Genomic DNA, 24517 nt, shown 5'->3' on the forward strand with positions numbered 1-24517 from the left:
TGTTTATTTAGATAATATTATATCTTTCTGGGGTCTTTGAAGAGTTGAGGAAAAATAGAGTTTTTGTTTCTGCAACTGTAATATCTAGTCTAGAGATACCTGTTATCTGTCAGTCTTTGTCCAGAATAAAAGTTTATGAAACACTAAAGGACTCAAGTATTCCCTAAGTAAAATCTTTAGCATAGATAGCATCTACAGTCTATCTATATAGTTCCTCAATAGAGACTCATGTGTTCTAGCTATGTGACTCTTCCTTGATTTATTTTTTATCATCAAAACTCTATTTAAACTAACATTATTATTGTCATCAATTAGACAGTATATCTTTAGGAAGAAATCATCTTCATAATAATCCACAGGAAAAGATGCCCGTAGAATAAGATGTTTCCATGAGATAAACATACTTTATTAAAAGTAGTGGAAATCTCTTCATACCCATTCATACCATGCCAGATACAAGAGAAAGATGGTAGCAGTAAATATGTGAAGCCATATCAGAAGCAAAAGGTATTCTGGAATCTGTGGTCTCAGTTTCTTGTCCAAGATTCACCAATCAGAGATTCACCTGCTGGTAGGCTGACACCCTAAAATCAACTGCCATTCACTGCTCCTCTAACATGGCTACCAGCAAGAATACTAGAGTAACAGAAAAGAAACTTGTATACAGTAAAAATAATAATAATGTGGCTATTTATGGCAGTACTGTGTTGGGGGAGGTTCATCTGTCTGTGTGTTGCTTTTATTAGTAATGAATAAAGAAACTGCCTTGGCCTGTTGATAGGACACAACTTAGGTAGGTGGGAAGATGGAACTGAATGCTGAAAGAAAGAAGGGTGGAGTCAGAAAGATGCCATGGATCCACCACCAGAGAGACATGCTTTGTCAGTAAGCCACTAACACATGACAATACACAGATTAATAGAAATGGGTTAAATTAAGATGTCACACTTAGCCAATAAGAAGCTGGAGCTAATGGGCCAAGCAGTGTTTTAATTAATACAGTCTCTGTGCGGTTATTTCTGGGCTAAGCTAGCTAGGCAGCCTGGATGAGCAAGCGGGCTCTCCTCCTACAGTATTCTTATTCTAATCAGATGTCACTCAGTGGTTTGGGGATTAAGTTTAATGATTTCTGCAAGTTACTGCTTCAAAAGTTCCTAAAAATTTTACAAACATCTACATACAAATAAAGCAAATGTCATAAAATAGTAATGGTTGGTGGTCTCACTGTTTTTACATACAGTTGTATATTTTATTATTTTTCTTATTCATATTTAATTTTTTTTTTTTTGGTTTTTCGAGACAGGGTTTCTCTGTGGTTTTGGAGCCTGTCCTGGAACTAGCTCTTGTAGACCAGGCTGGTCTCGAATTTACAGAGATCCTCCTGCCTCTGCCTCCCAAGTGCTGGGATTAAAGGCGTGCGCTACCACTGCCTGGCCATATTTAAATTTTTGCTAAAACAACGAATAAAAGTGAAAGCACAAAAGTTCACAAAACTTGCTTGAGTTATGCATGCTCATATAAATGTGCTCACTCATGAATGAAAGCCTATTAACGGCATTGTGTTAGTCTATTAGCCCATTTAATGGTTCGTGATTTAGGACACACTTACTAGGAACAACTAGTCTAAATGAAAACAGAGCAGATGGTGGAGACATTCAAATGTGAAAACAAATTCTGACTCAGTCCCTCAGGCAGCTAATTGACTCTTGAAAGGGGTTCTACTAAAAGCAATGATAATGTTGTCCGTTTAGCATTAGAGGTGCTATTCATTCTATCATGATTCATGCCTTGTTATTTTAATTATTACCACTAGATGGGCATATTCTAGAGCCACTTTTACAAAATTGTTAACTTCACAAGCTGTTTCTCAGACTGTTCAGAAAAGGAAATGCACATAAGATGGTATTTGGTGATATGCCTTAGAACAAATAAACTTTTATATGTGTATATACACATTGTTATATGTCCATATATAGATGAGGACAAGATTTTATCACCTTGATCTCTGTACTGTTCCAATCTAAGGAAACATATAAATTGAACTTATTGCTAAATCAAAAGTGGAACAATGCCATTTAGGAGGAGAGAACAAAATATATTTATGATTGAAATGAGTCATCCTTTTCTTTCCTCAAGGTTTCTAAATGACATTTGTGTATAGAAAACATTACCAGAGATACAGATTATTGTTTTACACCAAGACTCAATCCAAGCTCTCTGGTCCCTTTGGGGCTGACCAAATAATATGATACATCTTTAAGTTACTCACAGCCTTGCTGCTCAATCTTTCTCTTTTCTTCCTCCTATATATTTGTATTTTATTCATGAGAGACAACTGTTTGTTCTAAGGTGTTATGTTTAACTCTGTAGATTCTGAACCTACCTTGTTTATGTTTAAATTCTCTCATTTAAAGAGCCAGGGTTTGCAGATCAGTGACAAAGTGTTTGCCACCCCTTTTACCCCTCCCCCTATGTGTATGTGTTTAGATAGATAGATGAATTATTGATAAATAGACAAATAGATAACATGAATGAGCAAATGAATGAATGTTTTTTTACTAAGTTTGGGAATTTGTTATCTGCTAGGAGTAAGATTCAGAACTTTGATCATGCTAAGCCAGTATTCATCTACCAAACTTCATTACCAGTATGTAAACATCTTTTTGGGGTATTAGGAGAGAAAATAAGCAAAACTTTGGAATAGCAGAAAGCATCAGAGCCAGAACAACAAACGCAATTTCTTGCACAGTTTCATGTGTACATTTAAAGTTAGACCCCAGTCCCATTCTTTTCCACATTGGGAGCACAAAAAGTCTACTACTTCTTAGTGAAGGATTGCATAAAATTTGTGTAGATGAGCAATGAAAAAAACTTCTTGATTTATGCTCAATATCTCAGTATTGGTATATAAATTGGTATGCAGAGAATAAAGGAAGCTTTTGTAGACCTGATCATATGTTCCACCAAAGAAAGAGCAAAGGTTTGCTCTTTGTTCTCTTAGCATCACATTGCAATAGATACTTTTTCAAAAATAACTGCTTTTGGTTACCCTCATCAAAACAAGGTACTCACTTGTTTTTTTGATTACCCTCATCAAAACAAGGTACTTTTGACAGTATTTTTTTTTTTTGGAATCTTGTAAAACCACAATTACAATTGAAGTTAAGTGTTGTTGGAAATTTTAAGTTTCTGTCAAATATCCTAATTCAACTGAGTGATCTATTTATCTACCAGGGAGCCCTATGAACCTATAAGGATTTATCCACAGATGATCCTGTGCTGCTCAGTAACCAGGAGTCAGAGACTCACCAGAAGTCAGCAGCCTGTGAAATAAATGGAGCATGCCAGAGGAGAACAGACCTAAAGGTAATTAAACACAAAAGACTTGAACATATTTCTAAATTCCAAGAAGATTGTTATAGTAGCTGCTGCCAACAACAGGACAGTGATGAGTCTCCTCACCAACAAACTGAAATCTGGACTTCAAAACTAACAGATGGCCTCAGCCTGAAGCTTGACAGCTGTGTACAAAGTACACATTATGAGGAGTTCTGGCAGGTAACAGGGTTTCTGTCACTAAAAACTTCATGAGAGACTACCTGTGTGTGGAGATTCACTTTCTAAAAGAAACGATCTTAAGAGAGGTAGTGAGACACTCCCCAGGGATGGGAGATGTAAAGGATGAGCAAAATGCATTAAAATGTTTTGAGTAAATGAGAAAATAAAGGATTTCTTTGTCTTTTTATTGTTGTTATTGCTTTTAAAATAAATATGCTAGAGCATTTTCTAGCCCCATCACCCAATTAAAGGCTTTTATCTTTGTGTAGCTGAATAAATTAATCCATTCATTGATTTTTTTTTTTTTTGAGACAGTGTGTCATGTAGCCTCCAACTCACTCTGTAGCTACAAATGATCTAAGTCTTCTGATTCTCTGGTCTTCAAATCCATAGTACTGGGATATAGGCAGAACCCCCATGTCCATGTTTGTAGTACTTGTTGTATATCTACAAATATAATAAGTTAGATGTGTATCTCTCATCCTACAAAAAAACCAACTTAAAATAAGTTAAGGAACTTGGAGTAAGATCTTAGTATTGAATTACTAGAGAAAAAACACTTCAAGATATAGTCACAGGACAGGCTCCAAAACCACAGAGAAACCCTGTCTCGAAAAACAAAACAAAAAAAAGATATAAGCACAAGTGATGACTTTCTAAAAATTCTAATAGAAAAGGAAATAATCCCCAAAACTGACAGACAAGACTGAATGAAACTTTAAAGTTTCTACATAGCAAAGAAACAATTATCCAAGTAAAGAAACTGCCTACAGAAAAGGAAAGACATTTTCAGATATAAATAGACAAGGTACTGATATTCAGAATATATAAAGAACTCAAAAACGTTCACACACACACACACACACACACACATCAAATACCAAATCAATAAATAGTCAAATAAATTGAGCAGACATTTCAAAAGAGAATGATAAAAATGGGCAATAATATATGACAAAAAAATGTTGACTAACCTTGGCTATCAGGGAAATGAAAGTCAAAACTTTCATTTATATTTTATTTAATACAGTCAGAAGAACTAGCATAAAGAAAATAAAAAATGCTGGTGAGTGTGAAAAAAGAAGTAAGCCTTACACACTGTTATTGTGGGTGTGGATTGTTGAAGCCACTGTGGAAATCAGCCTGTAATTTAAAAAATATAAAAAGAACAAGAAATGCTATATGATCTAGCTCTAACACTCTTGGGTATATACCCAAAGATGTCTAAGTCAGAAAATTTCAGACATCTGCTTGTACATGCTGCATGTAATACTTGTTATTCATAAAAGTCAAATTATAGAATCAGCTGAGATGTCTGCTGTCTACCAACAGATGAAAGTATGGCCTGACTTCTAACAATCAGGGTACCTTTTTCTTCAGTGCCCTAGGTATCAGGCTACCTTCCCTCCACAGCTTCAGTTATAGCCAGACTTCTCAATAGTTAGAATTCCTTTCTCCTCATAGTTGTAGATATCCAGTATACTTTCCCTTCACAGCTGTAGGTATGTCTTGACATGACAGTGAGGGTACCTTTCTCTTCAGAGCTGTAAGTATTCCATATATCTTTTCTCCATGGTTTCAGGTATAGCCTGACTTAATAACAGTCAGGGCAGCTTTCCTATCAGCTGTAGATATCCAGGATTGTATTTGGACACTGCTCAGGCAGTTTCCGGAGCCATCCAGACCCAAATAGTCACACAGAAAATATATTAATTATAACACTTTTTGTCCTGTTAGCTCAAGATTCTTATTAACTTAACACATTTCTATTAATCTCATCACAAGGCTGTGGCTTATCAGTAAGATTCTGTTCTGACATCTTTCTGCTTTAATAACTACATTACATCTCTTTTACTCTACCTAATCTCTATATTAATCTCTTACATATTAATTTAACCCATTTCTATTAATCTGTGTATGGCCACATGGCTGTGACTTATTGGGCAACGTTTCCAGCATTTGTTTGCAGCAGCTCCATGGTGTCTCTCTTACTCCTGGCATTCAGTTCAGTTTTTTCCGCCTACCTAAGTTCTGCCCTATCAATAGGCCAAGGCAGTTTCTTTATTCATTAATGGTAATCACAGCACACAGAGGGGAATCCCACATCAAATCAGGGTATCTTCCTCCACAGAGCTGTAGATATCCTGACTACCTTCCTTTCAGAGTTGTAGGTATAGCCTGACTTCTGACAGTAAAGGATAACTTTCCCTCCAGAGCTGTAACACTTGCACTATGAATTTAAACAATAATGTAACCCTTTTAGATTTTATATTTCTCTTCAATTAAATTGAATCACTGATTCAGGTGTAAATTCAGGTGTAATATTGATTTATATTAGTTCCTTTCCTGTTGTTGTGCTATAATGTCTAGGTCAACTTATAAAAATTAATTTGGCCTTTGGCTCCAGCGGGATACAGGATCACCACGAAAGTGACATGGCAGCTGGACAGTGGTGGTGCATACTTTTGATCCCACACTCAGGATGCAGAGGCAGGTGGGTCTCTGTGAGTTTGAGGCCAACCTTGCCTACAAGAGCTAGTTCTAGGAAAGACTTCAAATTACAGAGAAATACTTTCTCATAAAAAGAAAGTGTTATGGCTACAAATGTCTAACATGACAGCTAAAAAAGGAAAATAAGAACTCAAATCCTTAACCCACAGCATGAATCAGAGAGTATAAACTAGAAAAGCCTACCCCCAGTGACTTATTTCCTCCAGCAGGACAGCATTTTATAGGTCTTCCCAAATGATTCCATCAACTTAGAAGGATTGATTTCTCAGATTTCAAACTTACCTTATTGCTTCATGGTGAAGAAAAACTCTGTAAGCCATTAGGTACCTTAACACCTGTATTATAGGAATGAATTCTTACAAGAGAAAAACTTTCATGAGTGAAAATATGTTTAAAGAGTTGTTTTAATTGTGATTATGTGGTATCAGTATGTTTTTGTTTTGTTATGTGAATGTGCATGCTGGTTTCTGATAATGTTAGACGTTAGGGATTTCTAGCAGATTACAGAAAGTTGTCAAAAATCAGACCTTGGTCCTGGGAGTGAACATTTCTTAACTGCCCAGCCATGTTTCTAGTGGTCCAAATATTTTAAAGCCTATTTGTATCAATTCAAAGTCAGGAAATATGGATAAACTCACACAGAAGAAAACTCTATTCCTGAAAATGATTTTGTAAAGATTTTAGACATCATAGTTGTCTTCAGCTTCAAGAAAAGAAAATAATATTTCATTTTATTTTTTATCATAGCCTTGAAGGAAGTAAATTATTTACCATGTTCACTGAAGACTGATGGTAGAGATCACTTCAATGTGGTTTCTATTTTAAAACATTTGAAGTAGAGACTTAAGTGTGCTACATGTGTGAAAAATCCATTTAGTGAAGTTTATTTTGTTGTCCTTATATTTCTTTTGTGACTTTTGTTAATCTACTGTGTTTTTATTTAGTGATAGGTATTTTTCTACTACAGTGCATAGAATGGTAACCACATTATCTAAGTGGTCCATTGTTTATTTAAATATCAGGCAGTGTGTGATCATACTTTTCAAGTAAGTGTGTCTATGAAATAGTGGTGGGTTGCTGCTCCTGGTTTTGTTTTTCATATTTCCACAAATTTTTAAATTCCCTTGAAATTTTCTTGTTTGTTATTCAGTTTTGCTTAGATGTTAGTAATGATTCAGGGATACCTTTGAACTCATGATCCTTGTGTGTCTACCTTCTGAGTACAAGTCTAAAGGTAAATGATTTGCTCCCAACATTTGCTGTTTTGTCATCACAATTTAACAATGTTAATGTTAAAAAGCTTAATAGAAGAGAGTATAAGAAACATTAATAATCTCATCTGTGTATTTAAAACCATATTTTCATTTATCTGGTAGAGATGTAATAAAATAGGATAATCAACATTCAACTGTGTATCTCATACCATAGCTTGATGTTTTAAATATATGTGTGTTTTAAATATTAGTGTATGTATTTATACACATATATATTGATGTTCCATGCTTCCCCCATCCCCATTAGTTAAGCATTTGGCATTTTATCTTGAAGAATTGCTTTCTAAGGAAATTATCCGGAGATGCCAAATAATGTAATGGCATTAAGATTTATTTTGTAACAAAGATTTATGGTGTTTATATAATGTAATTATGGGTTTGTAGGACCAATGCAGCTATGTGGATACCAGAAGACAACTTAGCAGTTTCTACTTTTGGTCCTCTTAATATGATGATCAAAGTCAGTTTTCCATCCTTGCACACCACACACCTTTCCCATGGAACCATCTCACTGGTGCTCAAATAAGATTATTAGGAATATTATAATAGTAAACTATTGTCTTCTTTTCAGATTGTAAACTTAATTTCATACAAGGATAGAGGAACACAGTATAATTTGAAGAATAAATGAATAAGTTAAATTGAGGTCAATTGTAGTCAAATGAATCCCTAAGTTTCATCACTAAAACTCACATAGGGGAAGAAAATAATAGACACCTGTGAGTTGTCCTCTCAGTGCTATACACATTGTGGCACAGATATATACACACAAACACAGTTCAAACATTTTGAAATGGATAAAGTTAATAAAGCAAAAAAAACAATTTTTGAGCAATATTAAATGGTTGCATATTTAAATTATGGAATTTCAAGAACTATTACTGTTCATCAGAACAATAATGGTCCCTTTTAAATCATATTTTATCCTTTCATTCTCTGATTTAATGATAGGTAATTTAAAAACACATACCTCAAATGGACTTAACTGGCTATAACCCCAGCACTTGCAGGACTGTGTTAGGCCAATCTCTGAGTCTGTGGCCATCTTGGTGCCCATAGTGAATTCCATGGCAGCTATGGTTTTGTGGACATACCCTGGTGTCAAAAATTCTAAAAATACAATCTTATCTCAAATTTTGGAACTTTTCCTAATATAATCTGGCTGGACTCAGACTGGTTTCAACAAAAGCTTTTATTATCTTAACACATCAAGAGAATTGTGTTGACAATGAATCTGAGTAGCAATATGGAGAGGTATAGGAATCCATTGAATTACTTGACAACCATCAAGAGGGGACTTTCCTCACCTTCAAATGATAGAAGACAGAAGGAATAGTAGCTTATCTTCATCTTCAGCATTATTATGACCTGGAGAGTTGGGTCAGTAGTGCTGCTCCTCTTGGATACCAAAGTTTAATTCCTGGTACCTATATCTGATTCTTCAGAACTACTTGTATTTCCCAGTTCTGGAGATCTGTTGCATTCTTCTGGCCTCCTAGGGAACCAGATATGCAAATGATGGAAAGGCAGATATGTATATGATTACATATTGTTAAAAGGGGTTTTATTCATGTGTCTATAATCTTAGAAAGGAATAAAATTTAATTTGTATAAGTTTTGCCAATGAGTATACCAATGGCATGCCCGTAACCAGTAGTAATCAGAAGATGTTGTCTGATCCCCTGTGACTGGAGGTAAAGACAGTTGTGAGCTGTCTTTTGGGTGCTGGGAATCAAAAGTCAGGCCCTGTGGGTGAACAACCAGTGTTTTAAGTGCTGAGCCTTCTATTCAGTTCCATGAACATGTCATTAAAAGCAGTAAGGTGTGACTGGCTGATCTGAGTTCATCTTTACCTCAGCCTTGATGACCCATCAGAAACTAACTTTGATTTGGTACTTAAAGAATTTTCCAAGCCAAAATCTCCACAAAATGAGGAAAAAGTACAATGAATGATCACAAGAGGAACTGACAATAAAAATCTTTAAAAGATGGTTGACTATTTAATCAGAGCCATAAGAGTGAGTTTATCTTCAATAAGGTAAATAACCATCAATTGGAGACCACAATCTCACATGTCAAATGTACCCCTGATTAAATTTAGACCTCTTGTAAGGAAAGAAAAGTAACTTGCAGGCATGAAGTCTGACTTGTTTGAATGGTTTTATATTCTATTTCCCACACCTGCAAAGCTTCCAGTAAGGTGCCCTGAATGGTGGCCACTCTATATGACATCCAGGTTGTGAGGAGAGCCTGAGACTTGAACTTAAGTCACTCTAAGGCTAAGACAATCAGGAATTTACAAAGAGCTGTGGAGTTTGGAAGAATTGTTAGGTTTGGGTATGAAAGCCCGAAGTTCAAATGCCCAAAAGCAGTGCTTGGGGTGTACCTGAGGACCAGTTGGCATGAACTGTATTCTATCCATTCAACTGTGATGGATCATTCCCAACTAGGTCTTCCATTCTTTCATCAATTCATGTAGCTTGTCAGTGACAGTACCCTATATCCTCCACTTTGTGGCCCCCACTGGAACCTTAAAGCTCTTCTGTCTCCAACACATCAATCCCTGGTACCTGCTTCCTGGCATGAATAAGGATATTCTACTAGACATTTATATCTCTCCCTTTGGCTAACATCTCGTGAAATAGTGGATACTATGAAATTATTATTTCCTTGATAATTTCTTTCTGGAAAAAGACTGACTGCTGATGAGACTATCTGTATTGAAGAAACAGTTTCTCCTTCTCTGACCTCTTTGGAGAAGAGACAGGAGCTGAAGTTGGTGGGGGTTTTAGAGATGGGGAAACATTAATTATAGGACTTAGTTATATTACTTAGTTGTGCATATGTCTTGCCATTTATCTAAACCTGTTAGGACCCCAAGGATAAATTAATTGCTTTATATCTTCACCACTGTTTTAAATTAATCACAATGAAAAAAATACTGTTTACAATTTGTTATTAATGATGTGCTCCTTTTTTCTATTGTTTTCCTTTTATTTTAAAGAATACGCTCTCGATGAAACTCTGGGTGGCCTAGAACTCACTATGTAGACTAGGCCCTTCTAGACATCAGAGAGATTTGCCCACCTTGTTTCCAGTGTACCTGAATTATAGATGGGTACATCACAGATGCACAGATGTATAGATGGGTACTTGTTTTTTTGTTTTGTTTTGTTTTTTCATGTAGCCTTGGCTGTCATGGAACTAGCTCTGTAGTCCAGGTTGGCCTTGAATTTACAGAGATCCATATGCCTCTGCCTCCCAAGTGTTAGGATTAAAGATATGTACCACCACTAATGGTAATATACTAATTTAATTTGGTTCTTTTCATTGATTTAATAATAGTGAGTGACTGAGCCTGACTTTTTGGGGTAGCAAAGACATAGAATCTGGTCCTGACTCCAGTAACAGAAAAGAATTTCGTCAAATTCATCCTTCCTGTCTCAAAGTCCACTGTCTTCGAACTATGAGCAATATTGTTTTTCTTAGCCAGGCGGTGGTGGCACATGCCTTTAATCCCAGCATTCAGGAGGCAGAGGCAGGCAGATCTCTGTGAGTTCAAGGCCAGCCTGGTCTACAAGAGCTAGTTCCAGGACAGGAACCAAAAGCTACGGAGAAACCCTGTCTCGAAAATCCAAAAAAAAAAAATTGTTTTTCTTTATCTTTATATCTAATTCATCAAGGGATTACATTACTGTCTTTATTCTACAGATGGTTGAAACCCAGGCTCACGGAGATTGGTGGAGCTTTAATATAATTAAGTGTAACTGCTCATCTTACTCATCCCATCATTATGATGACTGATTAAATGAAATTGAAGCCAACTAAGCCAAGCATGGTGGCACAGACCTGTAACCATGATACTTAGAAAGTGGAGGCGGGAATTTAAGGATTTCAAAGTCATCCAAAGTGAAAATGGTCAGCAGGGTATGGTGGGAGGCCCATTGAACCTAGGGAGCCTGTGATTTGTTTAGGACAGTGTCCATAGTCTTTCCTGCAGCCCTAGATCTTCAGGGCTGTGGCACCAGCAAATGTTAGCTGATGTATTTACCAATGCAAGTTTTCTATTCTTGATAATGTTTTGTGTCCAAGTCATCCTAGGTCACTTAAGGGTCAGACTCATGTTGCTAAATAAAGATTATAATTCTCCTACAATTGGGTGAATTAGCCTTAGGCAGTGATGAGATCCCTATTTGTGTATCTGAAACAGCATGTTCAATTCTGAAACCATAACACAAAACCAACAGAAATGGACCCAGCAGGTTTATTCATATATTTGCACATATTTATACACATAGACTTAACAAGGAAGGAATTAGAAAGGGGAAAATTTGAGAACAGACGGAGAAGACAAGGAAGGGGAAAGTGATGCAATATGTTTTAATTAAAATGTATAAAAATAAATTTTAAATAAAAATGCAGCTTGTGAGGTAGCTTAGCAGTTAAGAGTACTGGGTGTTGTTGTAGAGGACACAGGTTACAATGCCAGAAACCACGGTTGCTAGCCATCTCCTGTAACTCCAGCTACAAGAGATCTGATTCACTCATCTGGCCTATGCAGGTACTGCACACAGACACCTTACTGTTGTCTGGGAAGAACTAAAATGTCCAAAGTCCATAAGATATTCTTCATGAGCTATAATAGTCCCTGTCTATTAGATGGCTTACATATGAACAACATCTTTTTATCAAGAAGAAACTATTAGTGAGATTTGTTATCTAAATAACAAGTCTCATGTAGACTTACATCTAATGTCTATAGAGTGTGATTCCTTGTGTTGTTACCAATTCTCTTAGTCTTTGATTAAATTTTCTCCTTGAGTACTGTAGAACAATGCAGGTTGCCAAAATTGATCTTTTTTCCGTGTGGTCAAGGCCAGTTGAGCAACAAGTCCTCAGAGGTCACTTGGGCTTGGAAGGAATCTTAGACTCTTCAAGTCTCTCTTTTATTATTTGTCCATCGATGTGAGAATAATGAAAAGGCTTTGCTCTATGTACTGTGACTTCCTTTGAAGTCTTGAGGAAATATTTCCCGCATGGATCCTCCATTTTAGACTTGATAATGTTTCAGATTCATTGAGTGAGTTCTCCATGGCCTCCACAAACTGGACAATAAGTGATCAATGGCTATTGTTCCTAGGGACCTCACTGACCTCGTATGGAAAGGAGAGGAATATTCCCCCTTTTGGTCCCCCTGACCACATTAGAATAGCCTCTAAGAATAATTCTTAAACACCTAGAAGATCAGTTTTATACCAGTTTTGTACTTTTGACTACTTTATAATATTTCAATAGCCAGATACAACTTAATAAGCTTTGTTTGACCTACATTTTAGCTAGTCCTTGATATCTGACTTTGCCAACTTCAATAAATATATGATCTCTAAATCTCATCTTTTATATACCTTAAATAACTTACCCAGACCCTCATAGCTTGCAAAACCTTTCTAGTTTTGTTTATTCTGGAGCCACCCAGTCATCTTTATCTTCATATATCTAAGTCCTTTTTTTCATTAAGGGCATTTATACATTTATGTTCTAACATGTTCTTTTATGTATTGCTTCCTTTTTCTAATATCATGAGAAATATAAACATTGACAAATATGTTTTTGATCTGTTGTGAGATTTTTCTCCTCTGTAGAGGGGAGGAAGCAATGTCTATCCCAACTGTAAATTCCAATGAAGATGCAAAGTATAATTTCACCAAAGTCCATCCTGGAGAACCAAGGAGTTTATTGAGCTTACTTACTGAGCATGGGTGAAACGATACTTACAAGGATTTTGATACTGCAGTGGTTTTAGGCAAGATGACCCCCAATGTCCCATGGAGAGTGGCACTATTAGGAGGTGTGGCCTTGTTGAAGGAAGTATGCCATCATCACTTTTTTCTGCCTGTTGATCTGGATGTTGAACTCTCAGATTTTTCTCCAGCAGTGTATCTGCCTGTATCCACCATGTTTTCTGTCATGATGATAATGGACTAAACCCTCTGAAACTGTAAGCCAGCCTCAATCAAATATTTTTCTTTATAAGCTTTGCTGTGATCATGGTCTCTCTTTATAGCAATAGAAAATTTATCTAAGATACGCAAAAGCAGCTACATAGGGATGTCTCCAAATAGTTTGTACAATAGATCTTCCATAGCTACAATATGTGGAACTTACCTTTTCTCTACTCTTCCACTGCCTCATCTCAGTGGATGTAGGAAGTAAGCCTGTTAGCACTCAAGGTAAATTCCCACTTTTAAAGATGATTTTTCTCATAGGTGCATATACTTGGTGCTTAAAGAATTTTCTGAGCCCCAATGTCCATAAAATGAGGGTAAAGTACAAAAATGATCAGGAAGGAAACTGACAATAAAAGTCTTTAAAAGATAGTTGAACATTTAACCAAAGCCAAAATAATGAGTTTGTCTCCAATGTGGTAAATAGGCATCTATTAGAACCCATAAGCTCACATGTCAAATGGACCCCAGGTTGAGTTTTTATCTCTTGTGAAGGAGAGAAAAGGAACTTGCAGACATGAAGTCTGACTTACCTGAATGAATCATATTGTGCTTTCCTGATGCCCACAAAATCTCTAGTTAGGAGTTTTGAATGGTGATGAGCAGATGACATCTAGGTTGTAGGGAGATCCTGAAACTTGAACTGAAGTCATCGTAAAACTAAGTTGATCAGATATGTATATGGAGCTGTGGTTGAAAGAATTGTTAAGGAGGGAGCTTTGCAAAAGCCCAAGGACCAAATGCCAAAGAGCCATGCATAAAGTAGGTTGGCACCATCTGTGCTCTGTATCCACTCTACTATGGTGGTTCAGCCTCCTCCAGGTCTTCCACCATTTACTTTTTTGGCAACTCATGTAACTGTCAGTGACAGTATCCTACAGCCCCCATTTTGCAGTCTCCATGGGAATGTAAAGCTCTTTAGTCTCCACCCCATCAATCCCCAATACTTCTCTGCCTGGCAAGAATAAGGATATTCTAAGATACATTTAAATTTCTCCCTTTGGCTAACAACTAGTGAAATAATACACACTATGAAACACAAGTTTCCCTGGGAATTTCACTGTGGAAAAAGACTGACTCCTCTAGGTGAGACCGTGTTTACTGAAGAAACATTTACTCCTTATCTGACCACCTTACAGGAGGGACAGGAGCTGAGGTTTGAGGAGGGTTTTAGAGATGGGAGTGCTTTCATTATATGACTTAGTTATATTAACTTAGTTGTGTATATCCCTTGTCATCTATCTAAACCTGTTAGGACCCCAAGGATATATCTTAATCACTGTAGCAAATTATCACACCAAAAATATCATGTTTATTACTTTTATTAATAATTTGTTCTTTTTTCTTTTTTATTTTTTTTATCTTAAGTTATAGCCTCATTATGAATCTTTGGCTGTCTTGGAACTCAGTGCATAGACTAGGATATTGTAGAAAATAAGAGAGATTTAGGGAACCTTATCTCCAGTGTACCTGAATTATAGTTGTGCACATCACAGACAACTAAATCAATACATTTTGTTGTTCAAGACAGAGTTTTTTTTTTTTTTTTTTTTTTTTTGGTTTTTCGAGACAGGGTTTCTCCGTAGCTTTTGGTTCCTGTCCCGGAACTAGCTCTTGTAGACCAGGCTGGTCTCGAACTCACAGAGATCCGCCTGCCTCTGCCTCCCAAGTGCTGGGATTAAAGGCATGTGCCACCACCGCCCGGCTAGACAGAGTTTCTTTGTGTAGCTTTGGCTGTCATGCAACTAGCTTTGTAGACCAGGCTGACCTTGAATTTGTAGAGACCTACCTTTCTCACACTATGTAGTTTAGAATTGTTTTGAACACCTAATCCTGCTTCTGTTGCTCAGTACTGGAAAGAAAGTCCTGCAAATGCTTCAAGGCTGGACCTTAAGTGGTCAGTGAGAAGGAAAATAAATAGATGAATATCCTCAAACTAATCTGTATTTTATTGTGAGCTTGCAAATAAAGAGGGACTCGTGTAAGAATTGAATTCACTGACAAACTGTAAATAAGGTATAGTCCCAGCACAGAGAGGTACGGGCAAGAAGGTGCATGAACGCTTTCCACCTTATACCATAGCTCACATAAGATATAGATAGTGAGTCAATCAATTTTAGATGAGTGCTAAATATTCTGACTGGCCATTTCTTGCATCCACAGAGTAAGGAATCAAGAATCATGAAAAAGAACCAAACTTATGAAACCAAATTACAATATTTGCTCTAGTCTGACCAAAATAGAACTGGATAAAATGGTGTGGCCCTGCCTAAAAGAACTGTTACTTTACATATTTAAGATGTACAGCCAGAGATAAAATGTGTTACTAATGCTTGGTGTGCTCTAATATAAATCATTGGAGCACATGACCATAAACCTGTTTCACCTTTTTAGATTAATTTTTGTTGATTATAATTACATCATTTACATCATCATTTTCTTGCCTCTAAGACTTTCCAGAAATTAGAAAAATCATGAATTTTGCTTTATCAAGAGTTGTTTGAATGTGACCTAGGTTTGGCTTTAGAACATCTGAGCTATGAGGGAAAGGGTTGATTACAGTGGTCAGTGACTCTCTAATGGAACACATACACACGGGAAACCATATTTTGGAAGAGGAACGGGAAGTGCTTTGAGAGACTGGAAGAGTTTCTACTAAAATACCAATTTTCCAGACTAGAGCCCTGTGTTCACCTAGGGTGGAATGGCAGAGCTGGGAAGGGCTGTGCTGGCCTAGATGATTTCTGCTCATCTAGTAGGGGAACTGATACTGTCTTGAGGCTCAGCTGGGCATTTCTAGCTATTGAGGAACTCAGGGCGAGCCTAGCAATCAGGAGCACCAGTGAGAAGTAGATTGTGAGCCATGAGGAAGCCAATAGGGGGCCATGAGAGTTGTTTTTCTTATTCCGTAAATTCTATAGTTGATTTCTACCTCCAGTTCTTATCCCACCTTCCTCTGAAGAGGTAACACTAACTACCATTATGGGATTGGGGCAATGACTGATCTGGTTTGTTTCAGCTGAATTTGGGGCATCAGTTAGTACTATTATGATACCCTTCCATAGAGCCTCTCGTAAAGAGCAAACTCTCAGATGTAGACAGAGGTGTCTGGGAAGATGTACTGTTGTCTGGGAAGCACTAAGATATCCAAAGTCCATAAACATTCTTGATGGGCTCACAATAGCTTCCATCTGTTAGAGGTTTCCATTTAACTTCTACAGTTGATCTCCTGAGTGATGAGCCCACAACCAACTGTCACACCATTTTATACCTGTTTCATCAGCCAAAAGTTAGCATGATGCCCTTCCCATGTGGCTTCTGGATAGGAAGAGGAGAGGTATTTAAGAGGTTAAAACAATCCTGGGCCTGTCCTTCTTTGCTGTGTGCAGGTGCTCTAGGAGCCAAGGTCTGATGTCTCATATCTGTACAGAATCTTTTTATCAAGAAAATATTACTGAGATTTGCTATCTAATTAACATCTCATGTAGACTTACATTTAATGTCTGTGGAGTGTGAAGAGGGGGACACTGTACCTCCTCTTCAATGGTTTGCCTCCCCATGGGAGACCCTGGAGTGCCAGGCTGGGGAAATGTAATGGGAGCCTTAAAGTTCTAGCTTTCAAGTCTTCCATGCAGGGTACAATTAAAGACACCACAATATTCTAAAAGGTGAAGGTGTAAGTCACATACAATCCCACACCGGTTTGGAATTATGATTAATAGAATGGTTATTTATTTTAGGGAGAAAAACTTACAGATCACAGTCCCAGACAACAGCCCTCTGTGCAATCAGGAAGGGAGCCTAGTCACCGGAAGCAGAGCTGGAAGCAGAGCTGGAAGCCAGAGAGCAAGTAGAGGGAAGTGGCTGCTTTTTTAAAGAGAGAGAGACCATGCCCCAATGGGCTGGTATCTCAGTGGCTATAGGCTCAAGGAGTGTAAGGAGCTCCCGCAACACCTCCCTTTTTTGTTTAAGTAAGAGAGTTCTAAATCTACTATGAAATTATATACAATAAGTACAAATATCCTATTCTAACTAGCTTAAGTCTTGTATAATAAATAACTTGGCCAAGTCATGAGAGGAAAGTAACTACATTTATATAGTCTTCAACCCCATCGAAAATCTGAGAAGGGAAATAATGTTACCTGAGTAAGTAGGAAGTGCAATTAAACAACTTCCAAAACATGCAACAAATCACAGAGACAACTAGCTATCTGGGCAATCACCCAAAGTCACGTTTACAGTGTTAAAGCAACCAACTTTGGCTAAGGCCTAACATAACTGACATACCATTTTCAAAGGTAAGAAACTTTTCAAAACTATCTTACCCTGTCTTGTCAGGTTATAACAGTCCTGTTTTATACATTTACAGATACTCTGTATCTCTGTCAGTGATTGAGGCATGGGCATTTCTTTGCCCAAAGGTCAGGTCCACCAAGAAGAAAGGCTCCAGGTGGAGTGTCTTTGGTGCTCAACAGTCTCTCGGGAATAGATCGGTGTTGCCAGGAGCAATTGTGTCTCACTACCACAAAACTCTGAGTTAGATTAAAGGCCATTTTCTACAGCTCTTTGAAGAGGTTGAAGATTATCTATCTATACTGAATATAATCTCTATGTATCTAAAGAACCTGATTGGTCTAATTATAAATAACAAACATAGATGACTATTGATCTATATAATTCTCAATACCTATCTAACTTAAAGACTAAGACAATAAACAACTGTGCAATAAACGAGGACAATATAAACTCCAAAAATAAACAATGTACAAATATACATTGCAGTATGGTAAATATATCTCAATACATAAACAATATATAAGTATCTTAATCAGAGGTGGAACTGTACAGTGCAATATGGTAAATATACATATATCAATACAATATATACATATATCAATACATAAAAATGTTTTAAACAGAGGTAGAAGCATGCATGCATACAATAATCAATATAATTTAACTTTGTATCAATATACAAGAATAGATACCAATATAATTGTCTAAAAACAATAACTCACAAGTACCAATCTATTATCCCATCATCCAATTATCCCTCTTTTTTTTTTTTCGAAAAGATCCCTGAGCTTATAAAATTCCTCCCCAAACACTCAACCATATACTAATTATAATCAACCCTGAAATGATGTCCCTAAACCCAAGGACAAACTTTACTGGGAGAGGGGACGTTGTCCTCTAGAATTACTTCCAGCTGTCATGAGGGCGACGTTCTTTCTGGAGCATCCTGTGAAAGTAAGATGATGGTTAAATTTCAAGATCAATGTCTTTTAAAATTGCAAATAGTCTCTGAGAATTTTGTGCAGGTCTGGCCAGAATGTTGTACAAGATGTGCACCATTTCAGCTAACCAAGTTGGAACTGTCTTGTGCAGCTGGTACCCAAAACAGGTCTGGTAGTAGCACTATCAGTTTCATGACATCGTAACAACCAGGTGGAGTTGTTGTTATGGGGCCCCATCTTCTTCCTTGAAACTTCAACTATCACCATAGGAAAAACTCATTGTTCATTGTGGAAAACTTAAACATTAATCATATAGACATATACAGACATACATATATTCAATGAAAGGCATGATAAATATATTCAATGAAAAGTATGATAGATATGAAGAAAAGCAAAAATGTTTTTTAAACTCATATTTCTTTCTGTCCCATATCATGGCTCTTGACATGAGACAGAAACTCTGGGTTTTTCTCTTAACAACAGGCTTGGAATTAGAGAGGGACTGAGCCAGAGTCCAACTCCAAAACCAGCTCTATAAATTTAGAAATATGGTTTAGTATATGTTACTTACAGAACCTATCCAGTTTTCTTGATAGTCCCTATTTGGCAGTTATTTTTCCATCTGTCAGTATCCAAACATCCAGGGTCCCTTGAATTTTTCAAAGATGAGTGGTTTCTGTGGAGATAAGAACAGAACCCTGCCCCCATTCTATATGTTTTTCTTACCACCTGTATGAATATCATCATTGTGGATGAGCTGTCATTTCTCCTTTCCAAGAGGTTTCTCCTCTTCAAATTGAACCTTTATTAATTTTGATGGTATCCACAATTTTTCTTCTCCTGTGGAAACAAGAGCAAAACCCCTTCCCCAACATAGTACATCTCCTGGCTTCCATTGAAAGGTCAGCACATCTTTGAAATAAACCGGTTGATTTAGTTCAGCAGACTTTTCCATTATCCAATGTCTTTCTGCCTCTGTTGTTCCTTTCTCATTAGCATTAAGAAAATTCAAAGTTAGAAGGAAGTCAGGACCACGAGGGGCGCACCCACCCATTGAGACAATGGGGCTGATCTATTGGGAGCTCACCAAGGCCAACTGGACTGTGACTGAAAAAGCATGGGATAAAACTGGACTCTCTGAACATGGCGAACAATGAGGGCTGATGAGAATCCAAGGACAATGGCACCGGGTTTTGACCCTACTTCATGTTCTGGCTTTGTGGGAGCCTAGCCAGTTTGGTTGTTCACCTTCCTGGACATGGATGGAGGGGGGCGGACCTTGAACTTTCCACAGGACAGGGAACCCTGACTGCTCTATGGACTGGAGAGGGAGGGGGAGGAGTTTGGGGGAGGGGGAGAAGGGTGGGAGGAGGGGGGGGGAAATGGGAGGCTGGGAGGAGGCGGATACTTTTTTTTCCTTTTCTCAATAAAAAAAAAGAAAATTCAAGGTTAATAAAGCATTATGCAATCTATTTCTGGGGGTATTTTCTGTCCCTTTCTGTTTGTTCAGCATATCCTTTATAGTATGACTTGATCTTTCTATAACCCCATTCTGCACCTGTGATTCCAAGGCTTTAATTTTTTCCTTCAAAGATAACATGTCCTCCTTAAACTTTTCTTATATATCATATAGATTCCCATCTTGGAGATACATTCTGTCTGTTACCTTATCAAAACTTTGTGATAACGTCTGAGCATCAAATTCAACAGCCTGAACCCTTTCAGGTAACTTCCTAGTACCCTTGGATATGGAGTCAATTTTATCTTAATTTTAGTAATTTTAATCCTTTCAACTAGTTGTTCATTATTAGTCCGTAGATATTGTATCGTTCTTAGGAGTGCCATATTCTTCCTTAATGATAGAATATGAAAAAGAAAACTGAAACCTAGTAACCAGTTAATTAAGGTATCCCAATAGTCATATAAACCTCCCATGATATAATCCTTTGTATTAGTAACCAAAGCATATAAAATTTGCATTCAAAACGAAAACTGCCATATTACCTATTATCCAGCAGGTGGCGCTGATGTCGAGTCGCAACTAGTACTAGTTCTATTTAAATGTTTACTTTGCTTTGGTGATTTTATCAAGCCCATGAACTATTCCAGGTAAATTAATAGCTAACCAAGTAATATAAAAATATTGAAAACAGTTAACATTTACAAATAACAATGATTCCTATAGCATTAGGTAACATTCTTAATACTTCAGAAATTGTTGTCTTATAAAATTATTATTTATGAAAGTAAAAATTACAAGCAGCATGCTTCTCAAAAGAAAATGTATTTATATTATGGCATTATTAAATTTCAATTAGTACATAAGATTCTAAAGTATAAAAACGTATGTTCAGTGAGATGCAACAGTTGAAGAGATCCTGACAACCTGAAATCCATTTTTAGACCCACATGGTTGAGGGAGAGACTTAAGTCCTCCGGCCTTCACATGAGTGTCATAGCATGAGAACATACAGAGACACAGACACATATACACACACCCCTAGAGATAAACACATGAATAAGCACAATTAAACATGATAATAATTTTATAGAAATTCTAGGTCAAAATAATAATATTAAATTACATGGAAGATTTTTTTCAGTCTCATAAGTTACAAATGTTTAAATAAGCAGGGGAAAGAAAATACAAAACTTAACATTGCAACAATGGACTTTTTCATATACTATTGAAAATATCTATGTGTGTGTGTGTGTGTGTATGTATACACACAAGTATATATGGACATTTATCATTTTAAAGGATAATTTTTTAGTTTAAAGATATCAAAAATTTAATTAAATCTCAAGCTTGCAGGTAGAAAACCTTAATTTTTAACTCAAAAAATTTATTAAAAGTATTATCACATAGTTTTCTTTGATTATAACAACCTGAAAGTATTATAAAAACCCTTATTTTATCATGGTCACAGTAACATGTTCTTTTAAATAAGATGTAATATTAAAATATGACTAATTTTTTAAAAAAACACTTTAATTTGTAGATGAGGGTTACTTTTATAATGACACAATCACTTGCCTAGCATGTTTTCTTTGAATATTACTCTTTTTTTTTTTTTTGGTTTTTTTCTAGACAGGGTTTCTCTGTAGCTTTGGTGCCTGTTCTGAAACTAGCTCTTGTAGACCAGGCTGGCCTCGAACTCACAGAAATCCCCCTGCCTCTGCCTCCCGAGTGCTGGGATTAAAGGCGTGCGCCACTACCACGGCTTGAATGTTACTCTTTTTTTATTTTTCCATTCAATTATTTACACTTCCTCCCCTCCTCCCAATCCTCCCCTGTTCCCACAGATGCCCCCTTCCTCCCCCTCCCTGCTTGAGAGAGGGCAGAGAACCCTGCCCTGTAGGAAGTCCAAGGCCCTGCCCCCTCCATCCAGGCCTAAGGAGCTGTGCATCCATATAGACTAGGGACCCAAAAAGCCAGTACATGCCATCAAAACAAGTCCCAGTGCCTTTATCAATGGCTTCTCAGTCAGCCCCCATCGTCAGTCACAATCAGAGAGTCCGGTTTGATCATATGCTCAATCAGACCCGGTTGAGCTGCATTTGGTGAGCTCCCATTAGAACAGGTAACTAAAAAAAAAAAAATTTGCAGAGTATAATTTATCTAGGGGCTAAATGACTAAGGGAAAATAGACATAAGTATTCAATGTGAGATGTCCTTCTTTATATGTATCATTTTTATTGGTTGATGAATAAAGTTGTTTCGGCCAATGGATTAGCAGAGTAAAGCCAGATTGGTAATCTGAACAGAGAGACAGAGAGAGAGAGAAGGTGGAGTGAAAGAGATGCCATGTAACAGTCAAAGGAGAAAGATGCCAGAACATTACTGGCAAGCCACAGCCTTGTGCAATAAATAGATGAATAGAAATGGGTTAGTTTAAGATATAAACATAACTAGGATATTTCTTAGCCATTGGCCAAACAGTGTTGTAGTTAATATAGTTTCTATTTGATTATTCAATTCTGTGTAACCAGAAAGTCCAGTCTACAATTACAAAAATAAATATATTTAATTGAGATTTTATTATAATGGAGTCACTAATAGTACTCATTAATTGTATTAAATAGTGCCTTTCACATTACAGAGTACAGTAAGATAATTAGCGGTGGAGTCTATGTATGTATGCATGCATGTACACATTTCTTCATATATATGCTTCCCTGTGTGTGTATGCAGACTCTCATTTCTTCAAAACATTCAGAATAAGGTAGAGGAAGTATTTGTTCTCATACCCACCCAACAAAAACATATTTTTCCTAAGTTTCCAATCAGTAAGCCATTTTTTACAAAAGGAGCAAATTCTACACTTTGGAACATCAATGAAGACCAAAGCACTTGAACAACATTTGTATTACTCAGCCCTAAAGTCCAAAAGCTTTGATCCAGTACATTGAGCTTTTGAGTCAATGGTAAATCTCACTGAGACCTAGTGATCTGTGCTGGAATTTTAAAGGGTGGATATTGGGGTAACTAAAATCTTCAGGGAATTAATGACAAACAAGGCTGGGACTAATAGCCTGCAGTAGAAACAAAAATATCAAGGTCCGAGCACTGATTTCAATATGCCATTTTTTTCTTGGCAGGTTAAACATTTGTCAGCCACTTTCTACCTGCTACAGCCCCCAACATGATACATAGCAATAGTGTGACTGAATTCATTTTGTTTGGCTTGACACAGAATCCAGAAAAGCAGAAGGCAGTATTTGGAGTCTTCTTGATTCTTTACCTTATGACTCTAATGGGGGAACTTTCTCATTGTGGTGACCATTAAGATAAGTCAGACTCTTGGAAGTCCCATGTACTTTTTTTCTTTTCTATTTGTCCTTTGCTGATGCTTGCTTTTCTACAACTACAGCCCCTAGATTGATTGTGGATTCCCTCTCTAAGAAAAAAACCATTACCTATAATGAATATAATGAAGGTCTTTGCAGCTCACTTCTTTGGGTGCATGGAGATCTTTGTGCTCATCCTCATGGCCTTTGATAGCTATGTAGCAATCTGTAGGCCTCTAAGATATACAACTATAATGAGCCAACATACTTGTGGTGTATTAGTGATTCTTGCCTGGGTAGGTTCTTGTATCCACTCTTCAGCACAGCTTTTCTTGGCCTTAAGATTACCATTCTGTGGCCCAAATGTGACTGATCACTATTTCTGTGATTTGCAGCCCTTGCTGAAACTTGCCTGAATGGATACCTATGTAATAAATTTGCTAGTTGTGTCTAATAGTGCTGCCATATGCATGGTAAGTTTAATACTATTGCTTATATTCTATATTATCATTTTATACTCTCTGAGAAATCATAGTGCAGAAGGAAGGCGAAAGGCCCTTTCTACGTGCACTTTGAATTTCATTGTAGTCATCATACTTTTTGGTCCCTGTAATGGTCAGAACCTGGAAACAACCTAGATTCCCCTCAATTGAAGAATGGATAAAGAAAGTGTAGAATATATACACATTAGAGTACTACTCAGAGGTAAAAAAAAAAATGACATCTTGAATTTTGCGTGCAAATGGATGGAAATAGAAAACACTGTCCTGAGTGAGATAATCCAGACCCAAAAAGATGAATATGGTATGTACTCACTCATTAGTGGACTCTAGCCATAAACAAAGGACATTAATCTTATAGTTCGCAAGCCTAGCAAGGCCAAACAACAAGGTGAACCCAAAGAAAAACATATATAGATCCTCCTGGAAATTGGAAGCAAACAAGAGTCCTGAAATAGAATATCAAAACACATTTTGAAACCATTTCTATGTTATACACATAGTGAACAGACTGTGAATTAATAATGTCTCCTATTTGCTTGGAATAAGAGAGGATAATATTCTGAAATGTCTGATCAGAACATGCATCTGCCAACAGAAAAATGGGCAATATATAGTTTAGAATGAAATTGAAAATC

The 24517-nt window shown here is 36.9% G+C and overlaps 1 pseudogene; it reads left to right on the top strand.

The window, feature by feature from the left end:
• The first annotated feature begins 23234 nt into the window (after nucleotides 1-23234).
• Nucleotides 23235-24017, top strand: LOC121463474 (annotated as a pseudogene).
• The last annotated feature ends 500 nt before the right edge of the window (nucleotides 24018-24517 follow it).

Source organism: Microtus oregoni, unplaced genomic scaffold, assembly GCF_018167655.1.
Source record: "Microtus oregoni isolate MIOR12 unplaced genomic scaffold, Mior012 000001F_ref0000356, whole genome shotgun sequence".
Taxonomy (NCBI): domain Eukaryota; kingdom Metazoa; phylum Chordata; class Mammalia; order Rodentia; family Cricetidae; genus Microtus; species Microtus oregoni.